Raw genomic sequence first — 16,009 nt, 5'->3', positions numbered from 1 at the left:
AATATTACTAATAAGGAGAAAAGGAGACTACAAATCATCCAGAATACAGCCGTAAAATTAATTTATAATGCAAAAAAGTTTGACCATGTTTCCCCTCTCTTGAAAGACGCGCATTGGTTACCCATTGGTCATAGGATCATGTTTAAAATAATGTTTCTTATTTTTAAAACATTAGCATCTAACAAACCTCAATTCATATCTAAATTATTAATTCCTTATAAGCCAAAACGCTCACTGCGATCATCGGAACAAAATCTACTTTCCGTACCCTCATTAAAGATTATTGGGACTAGAAGACTGGATATTTTTACAGTTATGGGCCCTCAATGGTGGAATACTTTACCACAGTATATTCGATCTGAACTAGATATTGTTAAATTTAAAACACTTTTAAAGACTTATTTATTTAAAGATGCCTACGATTTTTCTTAAATATTTTGAAATTTTTCTCTTACATGGTGCTCTGGTTTTATAATACCCTTCCCATTGTTCTTTCCTTTTTTTTTTTTTTTTTCAACTATACCCAAATATTGTAACTTTTATCCCCCATTCCTTAATCTCATGTGTATGTTCTTTTAATTTTGTAATTTGAATTATTTTACATAGTAACATAGTAGATGACGGCAGATAAAGACCCGAATGGTCCATCCAGTCTGCCCAACCTGATTCAATTTAAAATTTTTTTTTTTTTTTCTTCTTAGCTATTTCTGGGCGAGAATCCAACGCTTTACCCGGTACTGTGCTTGGGTTCCAACTGCCGAAATCTCTGTTAAGACTTACTCCAGCCCATCTACACCCTCCCAGCCATTGAAGCCCTCCCCTGCCCATCCTCTTCCAAACGGCCATACACAGACACAGACCGTACAAGTCTGCCCAGTAACTGGCCTAGTTCAATCTTTAATATTATTTTCTGATTCTAAATCTTCTGTGTTCATCCCACGCTTCTTTGAACTCAGTCACAGTTTTACTCTCCACCACCTCTCTCGGGAGCGCATTCCAGGCATCCACCACCCTCTCCGTAAAGTAGAATATCCTAACATTTTGTAAGTTTCTTCTATTTAAATTGTAATATGTACATCGCCTAGAATCTGTAATAGGCGATTCATCAAAAACTGAATAAACTTGAAACTTTGCTGAAAAGGTCATAGAGGTGGTTTAGTAAGGAAGCTATGACTGTTTCTGTGCTGTATCCTTTTCTGAAACCCGATTGGTGTTCACTGAGGATATTAAATTTGTCTAGGTAGTTTACTAGTTGTAGGTTGACCAATCCTTCCTGTAGCTTTGTGAAAAGGGGAATGCTTGCTATGGTATGGGTCTGTAGTTGTTGTTTTTTTTAATTCTTTATTCATTTTCACTTCAATTAACAAGTATACAATATGATATCTTATACTATACAAAATCACTTGTACATTCTTAACCATAAATCTTAAATACTTTAAATTACCCCCCATCCCATCCTCCCATCCCTCCCTATATTAATAAAATTAATTCATATATGTATTATATCCCTTCTTATTATAAAATTTCAAGTATTTAAAGGTGTCTAATCATTTGAATATTCAATCAATGGCCCCCATATCTTTCTAAACCTATCATAATTCCCATTCTGTAAAGCCAGAACTCTTTCCATCTTATACATATAACATACTGAACTCCACCAAAAGGTATAATTGAGTCTTGTATAGTCTTTCCAATTCCTAGTGATGTGTTGAATGGCAACTCCTGTCAATATTAATAGTAATTTATTGTTAGACATTGAAATTTGACTTTTAAACCTCATTGAAGTACCAAATAAAATTGTATCATATGACAAGGCAACAAAGTTTTCTAATAGCAAATTAATTTGGGGCCAAATTGATTTCCAAAAGGCATTAATACAAGGACAGAAATAAATTAAATGATCTAAGTCCCTGCATCCTTATTACAATGCCAGCATCTATTAGACGTAGAAGTATCTACTTTTTGTAAACGAACTGGGGTCCAAAACACTCTATGCAATAAAAACAACCATAAGAACATAAGAAATTGCCCCCGCTAAGTCAGACCAGAGGTCCATCTTGCTCAGCGGTTCGCTCCCGCAGCGGCCCATCAGGCCTAGTGCCTGAACAGTGGTCCCTGATTAATTTTGTAACTTATCTCTAATCCCATCCCTATAATCTACCTTTACTCTTATCTGTACCCCTCAATCCCTTTGTCTTCCAAGTACCATGTTTGCCTCATAGATGCCGACATTGTAGACTTTAATCTCCAAGACCAAATTTGTGGCCATTGAGATGCAGAAATTTGGTGCTTGATCTCAATGCTCCAAATATCCCTCAACCCAGTTTTCTTTTTTTTATTCAGATATTCATTAAGTAATTTATACCACTGTGCGGCTTGGTGACCCAAGAAATCCACCTGAAAGCAAAGGAATTCTAAACTATATTGATTATTAAGATTCTTCCATTTAGGGAACCCCTCCTGAATAGCTTGCTTCAACTGCAACCATCTAAAATTTTGTGTCTTATTTAAACCATATTTATGTTGCAATTGTGAAAAACTAAGCATCGAACCATTTAAAATAATATCATTCAAAGTACGAATATCTCCACTAACCCATTGCTTCCAGCCGAATTGACATCCGCCAATTTTAATCTTGGAGTTCAGCCAAATGGATTGATGTAATGATTTAGAAATTGGAATAGGTGTCAAATTACTAATATAACGTAAAGTTTTCCAGGCATCAACCAATATTTTATTCTCTTTATATCTTCTAGGTATTTTTATACTAATCAAATGCACCAGATGTATAGGAAACAGGAGTCGCCATTCTAAATATAACCAGTCTGGGACATTCTCCATGAGCTCTGAGAGGATCCAATACATACCCTGACGTAGAATATAGGCTTGATGATACCTATAAAAATTTGGAAAATTTATCCCTCCCTCCAAAATTGATTTTTGTAAAGATACTAATACAATTCTTGGTCTTTTACCCAACCAAATTTCGTAAGAATACCATTCAATTTTTTATAGAAGGACCCCTGAAAAAAAACCGGTATCATACTCATTTGATAGCAAACTACAGGCAATATCATTTTTATAGTTTGAACTCTCCCCCACCATGATAAATGCAACGGATTCCATTTTTCACACATTTCTGTTACTTTTTTCAATAAAAGTTTTTCATTCTCCTTTACTGTATCTTCAATATTGTTTTTAATAAAGATACCTAAATACTTTAAACCCCCATCTCTCCAGCTAAAGGAAAAAGAATCAAATAATCCCTTGACACAATGAACATTAAGCGGGAGAACTTCAGACTTACTCCAATTAATCTTATATCCTGAAAACTTTCCAAATCTCTCTATCAATTCAAGTAAGCATGGAATGGTGGTCTCTGGATTTCTCAAATAAAGCAGATTATCATCCGCATAAGCAGAGAGTTTATATTCCCAATTCGAATAAGGAATACCCTGTATCTCCCTTGTCTGATTAATAGCAATTAACAGGGGCTCCAAAACAACATCAAAGAGCAATGGAGATAAGGGACAACCCTGTCTAACACCCCTTCGCAAGTCAAATCTATCTGATAAACTATTATTAATGTATAATCTTGCACCAGGAGAACTTATGGGTCTGTAGTTGGATGTCAGTGCTGTTGAGATTTTCTGATCTTTGGGGATGGGTGTAATCAGTATTTGTCCCATATCCTCGTTTAATGTTCCGTTTGTGAGGGCAGTTGTTAGCCAAATGAATAGTTCCATTTTGAAGTCAGGTGGGGCAACTGTCATGATTTTAGGGGGTCATTCGTCGAGTAGGCAGTTTGAGTTGGCGTATTTGTTGAATAAAGTTAGGAATTGATGCCAGTTTGGGAGCTTGAAGTGATCCCAGATCATGTCTGCTCTTGATTCCTGATCGTGGGGTTCAAAGTAGTGCAGTGTATTGGTTTTGGGCGTAGGTCTGTGATTTTGTTTTTAAAGAAGTTGGCTAGGGTTTGAGCAGATGGAGTGCTCTCATTGTTCTTTTCCAGGATTCGAGTTGTGTCTGTTAACGTTTTTACTAATTTGAAAAATTTTTTACTGTTTATTTTTGTTGTACCTATTTTCTGTGCGTAGTGCTTTGTGCGTTTTTCTTTGATCAGATTTTTGTATATTTTCATTTTTATTTCCAGTTTGACTTGTCTATTTCTTTGTTAATTTTTTTCCAAGTCTTGGGGGCGCTAATGCATTAAGAACTTTATGTAAACTAGAGAAGAAACCTGATCAATGACTGGGAGAAATAAAAAGGGCCTGCATGGTCTGTAGCATTCCTATCGAACAGGTGGAGGGGGAGGGCTAGGTAAATTGACTGGATTTTTAGGATGTGTTAGTTTTGGATGTCAGGTTTTTTTATATCATGCTTATATGGATTTTTTGTAATCTGCATAGATTTTTGGATATGCAGGATATAAATTTTTTTAAATAAATCATAAAAATAGTACAAGATCTGTAGATAAGCATATCAATCGGTTCTCAATACTCCGGGATTCTGCAATAATGGTAAATAAGATTGCATTTTACCATCATCTGTTACATTTTTGGTAGAAAGTTAGCGTTGCCCATAATGGGAAGCACTTAAACCAACATTTGATATTTGCTTCTCTTCCTACCTTGGAAGTTAACTGGTCAGTGATAACCCAGTGGCTTCTTCTCTATTTGTACCTACGATATCAAGGGGGGGGGGGGCACGTGTCATGTGCTCAGAACCCATCCTCTGCTGTAATATCTCCTCCTCTGCCTACATCAGCGGAACCTGAGACCAGTGGAGTACCTAGCATATGTGACACCCAGGGCCCATCATTTTTTGATTCCCCCCATCTATATCAAAAATATCAAGGGGGGGGGGCACGTGAGAAAGGGGAAAGCCGACAGTCGACCTAGCGTCGATGATTCGGAAGAAGGTATCCCGTGAAGATACTAAGGGGAAAAAAGGCAGGGAAGAAACAAGAGACAAATTACAGGAGTCAACTAACCCAGAAGAGGAGGTTAGAAAGATTGTAGCAAAAGAGAAGACACCAAAGACTGAAGCACAGGGAAAAGAAATGAAGACGACAAAATGCCAGGATCTAAACTGCATATATACTAATGCAAGGAGTTTAAGAAACAAAATGGGGGAACTAGAAGCCATGGCCAATGCAGAGGACATAGACATCATTGGAATCTCTGAAACGTGGTGGAATGAGGAAAACAAATGGGATACAGCACTGCCGGGGTACAAGCTCTATCGCCGGGATAGGTCAGGTCAGAAAGGAGGAGGAATAGCCCTATACGTAAAAGAAAGCATACAATCGACAAGAATGGACACAGCGGAGATGATCAACAAACTGGAATCGCTATGGGTTAAAATACCGGGTAGGAAAGGGCATGAAATAAAGATGGGCCTATACTATCGTCCACCCGGGCAAACCGGAGATAGCGATAAAGAAATGGATGCCGAGATGAAGCGAGAATGCAAAAGTGGTTACACAGTTGTTATGGGAGACTTCAACTATCCTGGGATAGACTGGAGTCTTGGAAGCTCAAGATGCGCTAGGGAGACAGAATTCCTGGAGGCTATACAAGATTGCTTCATGGAGCAGCTTGTTAGAGAACCGACGAGAGGAAATGCCACTCTGGATTTAATCCTAAATGGACTAAGGGGACCTGCAAAGGAAGTGGAAGTAGTGGGACCGTTGGGAAACAGTGATCATAATATGATCAAGTTCAAGGTTGAAGTAGGCATACCGAACGGAAAGAGAACCATAGTGACATCTTTCAACTTCAGGAAAGGAAACTATGAAGCAATGAGGGAAATGGTAAGGAAGAAACTTAGGAACACTTCCAAAAAATGGCAAACAGTAGAACATGCCTGGTCTTTTTTCAAAGACACAGTGAGCGAGGCACAAAAAGCACAGTTACTTACCGTAACAGGTGTTATCCAGGGACAGCAGGCAGATATTCTTAACACATGGGTGACGTCACCGACGGAGCCCTCGGTACGGACCTTTTTAACTAGAAGTTTCTAGTTGGCCGCACCGCGCGTGCGCGAGTGCCTTCCCGCCCGACGGAGGAGTGCGTGGTCCCCAGTTAGGATAAGCCAGCTAAGAAGCCAACCCGGGGAGGTGGGTGGGACTTAAGAATATCTGCCTGCTGTCCCTGGATAACACCTGTTACGGTAAGTAACTGTGCTTTATCCCAGGACAAGCAGGCAGCATATTCTTAACACATGGGTGACCTCCAAGCTAACAAAGAGGGAGGTGGGATGGTTGGCCATTAGGAAAATAAATTTTGTAACACAGATTGGCCGAAGTGTCCATCCCGTCTGGAGAATGCATCCAGACAGTAGTGAGTAGTGAACGTGTGAACTGAGGACCAAGTGGCCGCCTTGCAGATTTCCTCGATGTGCGTGGAGCGGAGGAAAGCCACGGAAGCAGCCATAGCTCGGACTCTGTGGGCCGTGACAGTTCCTTCCAGTGAGAGACCGGCCCGAGCGTAGCAGAAAGCAATACAGGCAGCAAGCCAATTTGAAAGTGTCCGTTTGGAGACAGGACGACCCAAACGGTTGGGGTCGAAAGACAAAAAGAGCTGAGGGGCTGTTCGGTGAGCTCCGGTACGATCAAGATAGTAAGCAAGGGCACGCTTACAATCCAGCGTGTGCAACGCCTGTTCCCCAGGATGCGAGTGAGGCTTAGGGAAGAAGACGGGCAGCACAATGGACTGGTTGAGGTGAAAAGCTGAGACCACCTTGGGAAGGAATTTAGGGTGGGTACGCAAAACAACCTTGTCATGGTGAAAAACAGTGAAAGGTGGGTCGGCAACCAGTGCATGTAGTTCGCTAACCCTCCTGGCAGAGGTGATGGCAATTAGGAAAAGCACCTTCCAGGTTAGAAGCCTGAGAGAAGTAGTGGCAAGAGGCTCAAACGGAGGTTTCATAAGAGCTGAGAGAACCACATTCAGGTCCCAGACGACAGGAGGAGGCTTGAGAGGCGGTTTGATGTTGAAGAGGCCTCTCATGAATCTGGAAACCAGAGGATGAGCCGTGAGAGGTTTTCCAAAAATAGGCTCGTGAAACGCAGTGATGGCGCTGAGGTGGACTCTGATGGAGGTAGTTTTGAGGCCAGCGTTGGACAGAGAGAGCAAATATTCCAAGATAGTTTCCACCGCTAAGGAGGTGGGTTCCTGATGATGCCGGAGACACTAGGAGGAAAATCTGGTCCACTTCTGATGGTAACATTGGAGAGTGGCCGGTTTCCTGGACGCGTCCAAAATGAGGCGGACCGGTTGAGATAGGTTCTCCGGAGAGGTCAGCCCGAGAGAAACCAAGCTGTCAGGTGGAGCGAAGACAGATTGGGATGTAGCAGAGACTGATGCTGTTGCGTAAGTAGAGTAGGAAACACAGGAAGAGGAATAGGCTCCCTGGAGCTGAGTTGGAGCAGGAGGGAGAACCAGTGTTGGCGAGGCCACCGAGGTGCGATAAGAATCATGGTGGCGTTGTCCTTGCGGAGTTTGGACAAGGTCCGCAACATCAGAGGAAGTGGAGGGAAGGCATACAGGAACCGATCCCTCCAATCGAGCAGGAATGCATCCGGGGCCAGACGGTGAGGAGAGAAGAGTCTGGAGCAGAATAGGGGCAGTTGATGATTGTGAGGAGCTGCAAAGAGGTCCACCTGCGGAGTGCCCCATCGAGCAAAGACGGAGAGCAGAGTCGGGGGGTCCAACGTCCACTCGTGGGGTTGAAGGATGCGACTGAGATTGTCGGCCAGAGTTCTGTTCGCCCTGGATATAGACCGCCCTGAGAAAGAGATTGCGGTCCGTGGCCCAGGTCCAGATGCGCAGAGCCTCCAAACAGAGGGGGCGAGATCCGGTACCGCCTTGCTTGTTTATGTAGTACATGGCGACTTGATTGTCCGTGCAGAGGAGGAGGACTTGAGGGCAGAGGAGATGTTGGAAAGCCTTGAGAGCGTAGAACATGGCTCTGAGTTCCAGGAAATTGATGTGATGACGACGCTCCTGTGGGGTCCACAGACCCTGGGTGCGTAGATCTCCTAGGTGAGCTCCCCATGCGTAGGGGGACGCATCTGTGGTGATGATCATAGAGTGGGGGGGCAGATGAAAAAGCAGACCCCTGGAAAGATTTGAGGAGTTCAACCACCATTGGAGAGATTGCTGAAGAGATGATGTCACAGATATGGGATGAGAAAGAAGGTCCGTAGTCTGTGACCATTGGTTGGCGAGAGTCCACTGAGGTGTACGAAGGTGGAGGCGTGCCAGAGGAAGGACATGTACCGTCGAGGCCATGTGACCCAGTAGGACCATCATCTGTCGGGCAGGGATGGAGGGGTGCCTGAGTACCTGACGGCAGAGATGGAGCAGAGTTCGCTGGCGATCGGAGGGGAGAAAGGCCCTCATTAGCGTGGTGTCCAGAACTGCTCCAATGAATTGAAGTCGCTGGGTGGGAAGCAAGTGCGACTTGGGGTAGTTGATCTCGAACCCCAGGAGGTGGAGGAGAGAGATGGTGTGATGAGTGGCTTGTAGCACGAGTTGAGATGAAGGTGCTTTCACCAACCAATCGTCCAAGTAGGGGAACACCTGGAGGTTGTGAGACCTGAGGAAGGCCGCTACCACTATAAGGCACTTGGTGAAGACCCTGGGTGAGGAAGCGAGGCCGAACGGTAGCACCTTGTACTGATAGTGATGGTGCAGTACCTGGAACCGCAGGTAGCGGCGAGAATTTTGATTGATGGAGATGTGAGTGTAGGCCTCTTTGAGGTCCAGGGAACATAGCCAGTCGTGTTGAGAAAGAAGAGGGTAGAGCGTGGCAAGGGAGAGCATTCTGAACTTCTCCTTGACCAGACACTTGTTGAGGTCCCTGAGATCGAGAATGGGACGGAGGTCTCCCGTCTTTTTGGGTACCAGGAAGTAGCGGGAGTAGAATCCCTGCCCCCTTTGATCTGGAGGCACTTCTTCGATGGCATTGAGAAGGAGGAGGGATTGAACCTCCCTCAGGAGGAGGGGGGTTTGAGATGAGTTTGAAGCAGACTCTACGGGAAGGTTGTCCGGAGGTAGAGTCTGGAAGTTGAGAGAGTAGCCGTGGCGGATGATGTTGAGGACCCACTGGTCCGATGTAATGATTTCCCAACGGCTGGAGAAAATGGTGAGACGACCTCCGATGGGTTGTGGAAGAGGTAGCAAGGGTGGATGACTGGCTATGCCCTGGAGAGAAGAGTCAAAAGGGCTGAGTTTGTTTAGTAGGCTGAGGAGGCTTAGAGGGTTGAGAGGCCTGAGATCGAGCCTGAGCGTGATGTTGCTGTTGACGGGGCCGCCTAGATTGCTGGGGAGGCGGATTGAGTGGCCTGGCTGAGAACCTCCGTTGATAAGATGTTTGTGGCCGATAAGGTCGGGTAGGCGGTGCCTTCTTTTTCGGCTTGATCAGGGTGTCCCACCTGGTCTCATGGGCAGAGAGTTTCTGGGTGGTGGAATCCAGTGACTCTCCAAAAAGCTCATCCCCGAGACAGGGGGCGTTGGCCAGACGGTCCTGGTGGTTGATGTCCAGGTCGGAGACTCTGAGCCAGGCCAAGCGACGCATGGCTACAGCCATGGCAGAGGCCCGAGAGGTGAGCTCGAAGGAGTCGTATATTGAGCGGACCATATACTTGCGCATTTGGAGAAGGCCAGAGATGTGCTGTTGGAATAGCGGGACCTTGCGCTCAGGTAGGTACTTCTGGAAGGCAGACAGCTGTTGGACCAAGTGTTTGAGATAGAAGGAAAAATGGAAGGAATAGTTGTTTGCCCTGTTGGCAAGCATGGCATTTTGGTAAAGCCTCTTGCCAAACTTGTCCATGGTCTTACCTTCTCTGCCAGGAGGGGTAGAGGCATAGACACTGGAGCCCTGAGTCTTTTTCAAGGTGGATTCCACCAGAAGGGACTCATGGGGCAATTGAGATTTGTCGAATCCAGGAATAGGGATGACACGGTAAAGGTTGTCCAGTTTACGGGGAGCACCCGGTACCGTGAGGGGATTTTCCAAGTTTTTGTAGAAAGTCTCCCGTAGGATGTCATGCACGGGAAGCTTGAGGAACTCCTTAGGAGGTTGCTCAAAGTCTAAGGCTTCTAAAAAGGCTTGGGACTTTTTGGAGTCAGATTCCAGGGGAAGGGACAGAGCAGCAGACATTTCCCTCAGAAATTTAGAAAAAGAGGACTGTTCAGGTTTAGAGGTGGCATCAGGTGCCGATGGTTCCTCATCAGATGAGGAGGGATCCTCCTCGGTACCGAGGGGAGTCTCCTCCCATAAATCAGGGTCCCTGACCTCTGGTGCATGTCGGGACACCGGGGTGGAGGGTGCGGTGTGGCGAGTCTTGGACAAAGATTTACCAGAGCGCACCGAAACGGTACCGGGGGAGGACGATCGGCGTCGTTCTCGGTCCCGAGAAGAGTGCCGTACCGCCTGGTGCCGAGGAGGATCCACTGTGGGTTGAGAATGAACCACAGGATCATCATGAAGTTGTTGGGCTGAAAGGATCGGCATAGAGGTGTTTACCGGTACCGAAGGAGTGGACACCGGGGGCTCGGTGCGGGGCTCGGGCCGGTCTGGTACCGGAAGGAGCGGTGCCAGGATAGAGGGTAGCAGTTGTTCAAGTTGTTTCTTCAACTGCTCCTGAAGCTGAGTTTGTAGAATGGCCGAGATACGGTCATCTAGGGGTGGCATCGGAACCGCTTTCTTTTTCTTCGGTTCCTTGGATGCCGCTCCACGCCCCGGCGATGAGGAGGCCGATGACGAGGCACTCACCGATATCGGGGCGGAGCGTTTACGGGACCGGTGCGATGCCGGTAGAGACGGTGTCGCCACCGTAGCAGGAGGGCGCTCGAGGGAAGAGGAAGGCTTCTTAGCCGGCTTACCTGGCGCCAGCGGCGCCGATGCGGGGTCGGTCGGTGTCGAGCTTGACGGTGCCGATTTTTGCGGTACCGCCGTTGAAGGTGAGGAATCCATCGCCGACTCGGTGCCGAAGAGAAGGGTTTGCTGGATTCTTCGGTTTTTAAGAGTTCGTTTTTGCAAAGTGGCACAGCGGGTGCAGGAGTCCGCCCGATGCTCCGGACCCAGGCACTGCAAACACCAATTATGTGGGTCAGATACGGAGATCGGGCGTGCACACCGCTGGCACTTCTTAAAACCGACCTGCGGGGGCATGAAGGGGAAGATAGCCTCCGCAAAATCGAAGTCCGAGGCCTGTATAATGGCAACAGGCCCCGCCGGGGCAAAAACGAAAGAAAAAGGAAAAATCAAAGTTTTTTTTTTTTTTTTTTTTGCAATTCAAATAAAAAGGAAACCCGAAGGTAGAAGGAGAAAAAATTGAGAACAAAAGCGCGAGCGGGAAGGCAAAAAGTGATTTCAACGGCCGTTGAAAAAATACACGCGTCTTCTTCGCTCCGCGGAAACGAAGAAACTGGGGACCACGCACTCCTCCGTCGGGCGGGAAGGCACTCGCGCACGCGCGGTGCGGCCAACTAGAAACTTCTAGTTAAAAAGGTCCGTACCGAGGGCTCCGTCGGTGACGTCACCCATGTGTTAAGAATATGCTGCCTGCTTGTCCTGGGATAATCTGCACATCCCCAGATTCAGAAAGGGGTGCAAAAAGGGTCGAACAAAAGACCCAGTATGGATGACTAAAATAGTGAAGGAAGCGATAGGCAATAAGAAAAATTCATTCAGGGAATGGAAAAAGGACAAAACTGAAGGGAACCAGAAGGAGCACAGGAAGTATCAAAAAGAATGTCACCGTGTGGTTCGAAAAGCCAAAAGAGAGTATGAAGAGAGGCTAGCCAGGGAGGCACGAAATTTCAAACCGTTCTTCAGATATGTTAAAGGGAAACAGCCAGCTAGGGAGGAGGTAGGACCGCTGGACGAAGGAGACAGGAAGGGAGCGGTGAAGGAGGAGAAAGAAGTCGCAGAAAGACTCAACATGTTCTTCTCGTCTGTATTTACAAACGAAGACACAACCAACATACCGGAACCTGAACAAATATTCAATGGAAATCAAGCAGAAAAATTAACATCCATGGAAGTGAGCCTTGATGATGTACACAGACAGATAGAAAAACTTAAAACTGACAAATCCCCGGGTCCGAACGGAATCCATCCCAGGGTTCTGAAGGAATTAAAGGAGGAGATAGCGGAACTACTGCAGCAAATTTGCAACCTATCCTTGAAAACAGGCATGATCCCGGAGGATTGGAAGATAGCCAATGTCACGCCCATCTTTAAAAAGGGATCAAGAGGTGACCCGGGAAACTACAGACCAGTGAGTTTGACTTCGGTTCCGGGGAAACTGACGGAAGCACTGATTAAAGAACACATCGATGAACATCTGGAAAGAAACGAACTTTTGAAAACAACCCAACATGGTTTCTGCAGGGGGAGATCGTGCCTAACGAACTTATTGCACTTCTTCGAAGGAATTAACAAACGGATGGACAGAGGAGACCCCATAGACATCATATACCTTGATTTCCAAAAAGCCTTTGACAAGGTGCCTCACGAACGTCTACTCCGGAAACTGAAGAACCATGGAGTGGACGGAGACGTACATAGATGGATCAGAAACTGGTTGGCGGGTAGGAAACAGAGGGTAGGGGTGAAGGGCCACTACTCGGACTGGATGGGGGTCACGAGTGGTGTTCCGCAGGGCTCAGTGCTCGGGCCGCTGCTATTTAATATATTCATAAATGATCTAGAAACAGGCACGAAGTGTGAGATAATAAAATTTGCGGACGATACAAAACTATTTAGTGGAGCTGGGACTAAAGAGGAATGCGAAGAATTGCAAAGGGACTTGAACAAATTGGGGGAATGGGCGGCGAGATGGCAGATGAAGTTCAACGTTGAGAAATGTAAAGTATTGCATGTTGGAAACAGAAACCCGAGGTACAACTATACGATGGGAGGGATATTATTGAATGAGAGCAACCAAGAAAGGGACTTGGGGGTAATGGTGGACATGACAATGAAGCCGACGGCACAGTGCGCAACAGCCGCTAAGAAAGCAAATAGAATGCTAGGCATAATCAAGAAGGGTATTACAACAAGGACAAAAGAAGTTATCCTGCCATTGTATCGGGCGATGGTGCGCCCGCATCTGGAATACTGCGTCCAATATTGGTCTCCGTACCTTAGGAAGGATATGGCGTTACTCGAGAGGGTTCAGAGGAGAGCGACACGCTTGATAAAAGGGATGGAAAACCTCTCATACGCTGAGAGATTGGAGAAACTGGGTCTCTTTTCCCTGGAGAAGAGGAGACTTAGAGGGGATATGATAGAGACTTATAAGATCATGAAGGGCATAGAGAGAGTAGAGAAGGACAGATTCTTCAAACTTTCGAAAAATAAAAGAACAAGAGGACACTTGGAAAAGTTGAAAGGGGACAGATTTAAAACGAATGCTAGGAAGTTCTTCTTTACCCAACGAGTGGTGGACACCTGGAATGCGCTTCCAGAGGGAGTAATAGGGCAGAGTACAGTACAGGGGTTTAAGAAAGGATTGGACAATTTCCTGCTGGAAAAGGGGATAGAGGGGTATAAATAGAGGATTACTGCACAGGTCCTGGACCTGTTGGGCCGCCGCGTGAGCGGACTGCTGGGCATGATGGACCTCAGGTCTGACCCAGCAGAGGCATTGCTTATGTTCTTATGTTCTTATGATTTTTAGTAACAATCCACATATACCACAACAAGAGTGTACCTAGGAAAAGGCAGCATCTTAAACACTGCAGTGAGCACTAGAACACCAACACATACATTGTAAAACTAAACAAGCCAGATCCCGCACAGTCAATTGATCCTGAAGTCAATGCCAACTGAAAACTATGTTCTTTTTATACACACAGAACAGAGATACACCCTCGCCCAATATGGAATAATCACAAACTAAAAATAGAAATATGTAGAGAAAAGTTAAACTGAACCGCCAAGAAACCAGACTCTGCATACAATGCAACACCACAACACCACAAAAACAGTGACACATGTCCCCTAATACTGTGCAAAATATAGACAGTAGATGTAAATTTGAAAAAACTGATACATAACAATCACCACTTTACAAATTAACAAATAAAACATATAATGAGAAATAAGAAAATACCATTTTACTGGACTAATCCATTTTTCAATTAGCTTTCAGAGGCCAAATCTTTCTTCAGAACAGTACAGTATATTGCTGTTATGCTATTCTGTCTTGAGGAAAGGAGTGTAGTCCAAAAAATTGCCTTATTTCCATTTCCTATTTATAAACTTTTATCAATACAGTTACAATATTACTTGATTCTAAGCAACAACAAAAAAAATCTTTCTACCTTTTGTCGTTTCTGCTTTAATCATCTTCTCTTTGCTCTCTTTCTATACAGCGCTTGTCCTCTCTCCCTTCCATGCAACATCTGCCCTCTCTTTGCCCCTTCCACCCAGCTTCTGCCCTCTCTCTCTATTCCTTCCATCTACTGCCCACACTCTCTCTCTTCCATATGGCATCTTCCCTCTTTCTATGTCCCTTCAATAAACTGTATATCCGGGGTCCCTTCTCTCCTTTGCACGATTCATTTCAGCTTCACCCCCTCTCCATTTTTCTGTCTCCACCCCCTCCCCTATGCTTTGGCATCTCTCTCTTTCTCTTCTCCTTTCCTTCCCACTCCACACCATGGTGTGGTATCTCTATCTCCTTCCCTTCCCTCCCCCCATGCCATGGCATCTCTTCCTCCCCCTCCATGGTCTGGTATCTCCTTTCCTTTCCATCCCTCCCATGGATTTGACATCTCTGGTTCCTCTCCCTTGTCTTCCTTCTCCCTTCTTCCCTCTCTCTCCCCAATTGGGTGCAGCAGCAGCATTTCTCTCACTCCCTTCCCTGTGTAGCAGTAGCATTTCTCCCCCCTTCCTGTGCAGCAGCAGCATTTCTCCCTCCTTGCCTGTGCAGCATTTCTTTCCCCCCCTTCCCTGTGCAGCAGGAACATCTCTTCCCTGCCCAGCATGTCTGGCCAGTTCCCCTGCTCAAAGCAGCGGCCGTCTACACCTCACACGATCCGCGGCTGCATTGGAAGCCTTTTCTCTGACATCATGACATCAGAGGGAATGCTTCCGACGCAGCCGCGGATTGCGTGAGGAGCTGACACCCGTGGCTTTGAGCAGGGGAGCCGGCCAGAAGTGAAGCAAACACCGGAGGGAGCACAAGCTGGGACGGACACCACTGTTTACAGAAGGGATGCCCACACTTTTTGGGCTTGCGAGCTACTTTTAAAATGACCAAGTCAAAATGATCTACCAACAATAAAATTTTAAAAAAACACAAAGCACACTGTACGCAGAGAAAATGTTAATTATCATTTATATTCGGGTTTTTTTTCAAAGAGGTCAAAGTGAATGACTCTATCCAATGTCACCTCAGTAACAACTATACAAAAATAGACAAATACCCCCGCCCTTTTTACTAAACCGCGATAGTGGTTTTTAGTGCAGGGAGCTGTGCTGAATGCCCGGCGCTGCTCTCGACGCTCATAAGCTCCCTGCCCTAAAAACAGCTATTGCGGTTTAGTAAAAGGGGGCCATAGTGCAAAATATAGACAACAGATATAAATTCTCAAAACGGACACATTTTGATCATTAAATTGAAAATAAAATCATTTTTCCTACCTTTTTGTCTGGTGATTTCATGAGTCTCTGGTCCTTCTTCTTTCTCCTCCTGGCCCCCCCTCTTTCTTTCTCTCTCCCCCTGGGCCCCTCTTTATTTCTGCCTTTCTTTCTTTCTCCCCCTGACTCCCTCTTTCTGCCTTTCTCTCTCCCCCTGACTCCCTCTTTATTTCTGCCTTTCTTTCTCTCTCCCCCTGGCCCCCCTCTTTCTTTCTGCCTTTCTCTCTCCCCCTGACCCCTCTTTATTTCTGCCTTTCTTTCTCTCTCCCTCTAGTCCACCTCTTTATTTTTGTCTTTCTTTTTCTCTCCCCCTGGCCTCCCTCTTTATTTCTGCCTTTCTTTC

The sequence above is a fragment of the Geotrypetes seraphini genome, chromosome 8 (genome assembly GCF_902459505.1).
Source record: "Geotrypetes seraphini chromosome 8, aGeoSer1.1, whole genome shotgun sequence".
Classification (NCBI taxonomy): Eukaryota; Metazoa; Chordata; class Amphibia; order Gymnophiona; family Dermophiidae; genus Geotrypetes; species Geotrypetes seraphini.
Note: the sequence above shows the minus strand (reverse complement) of the source record.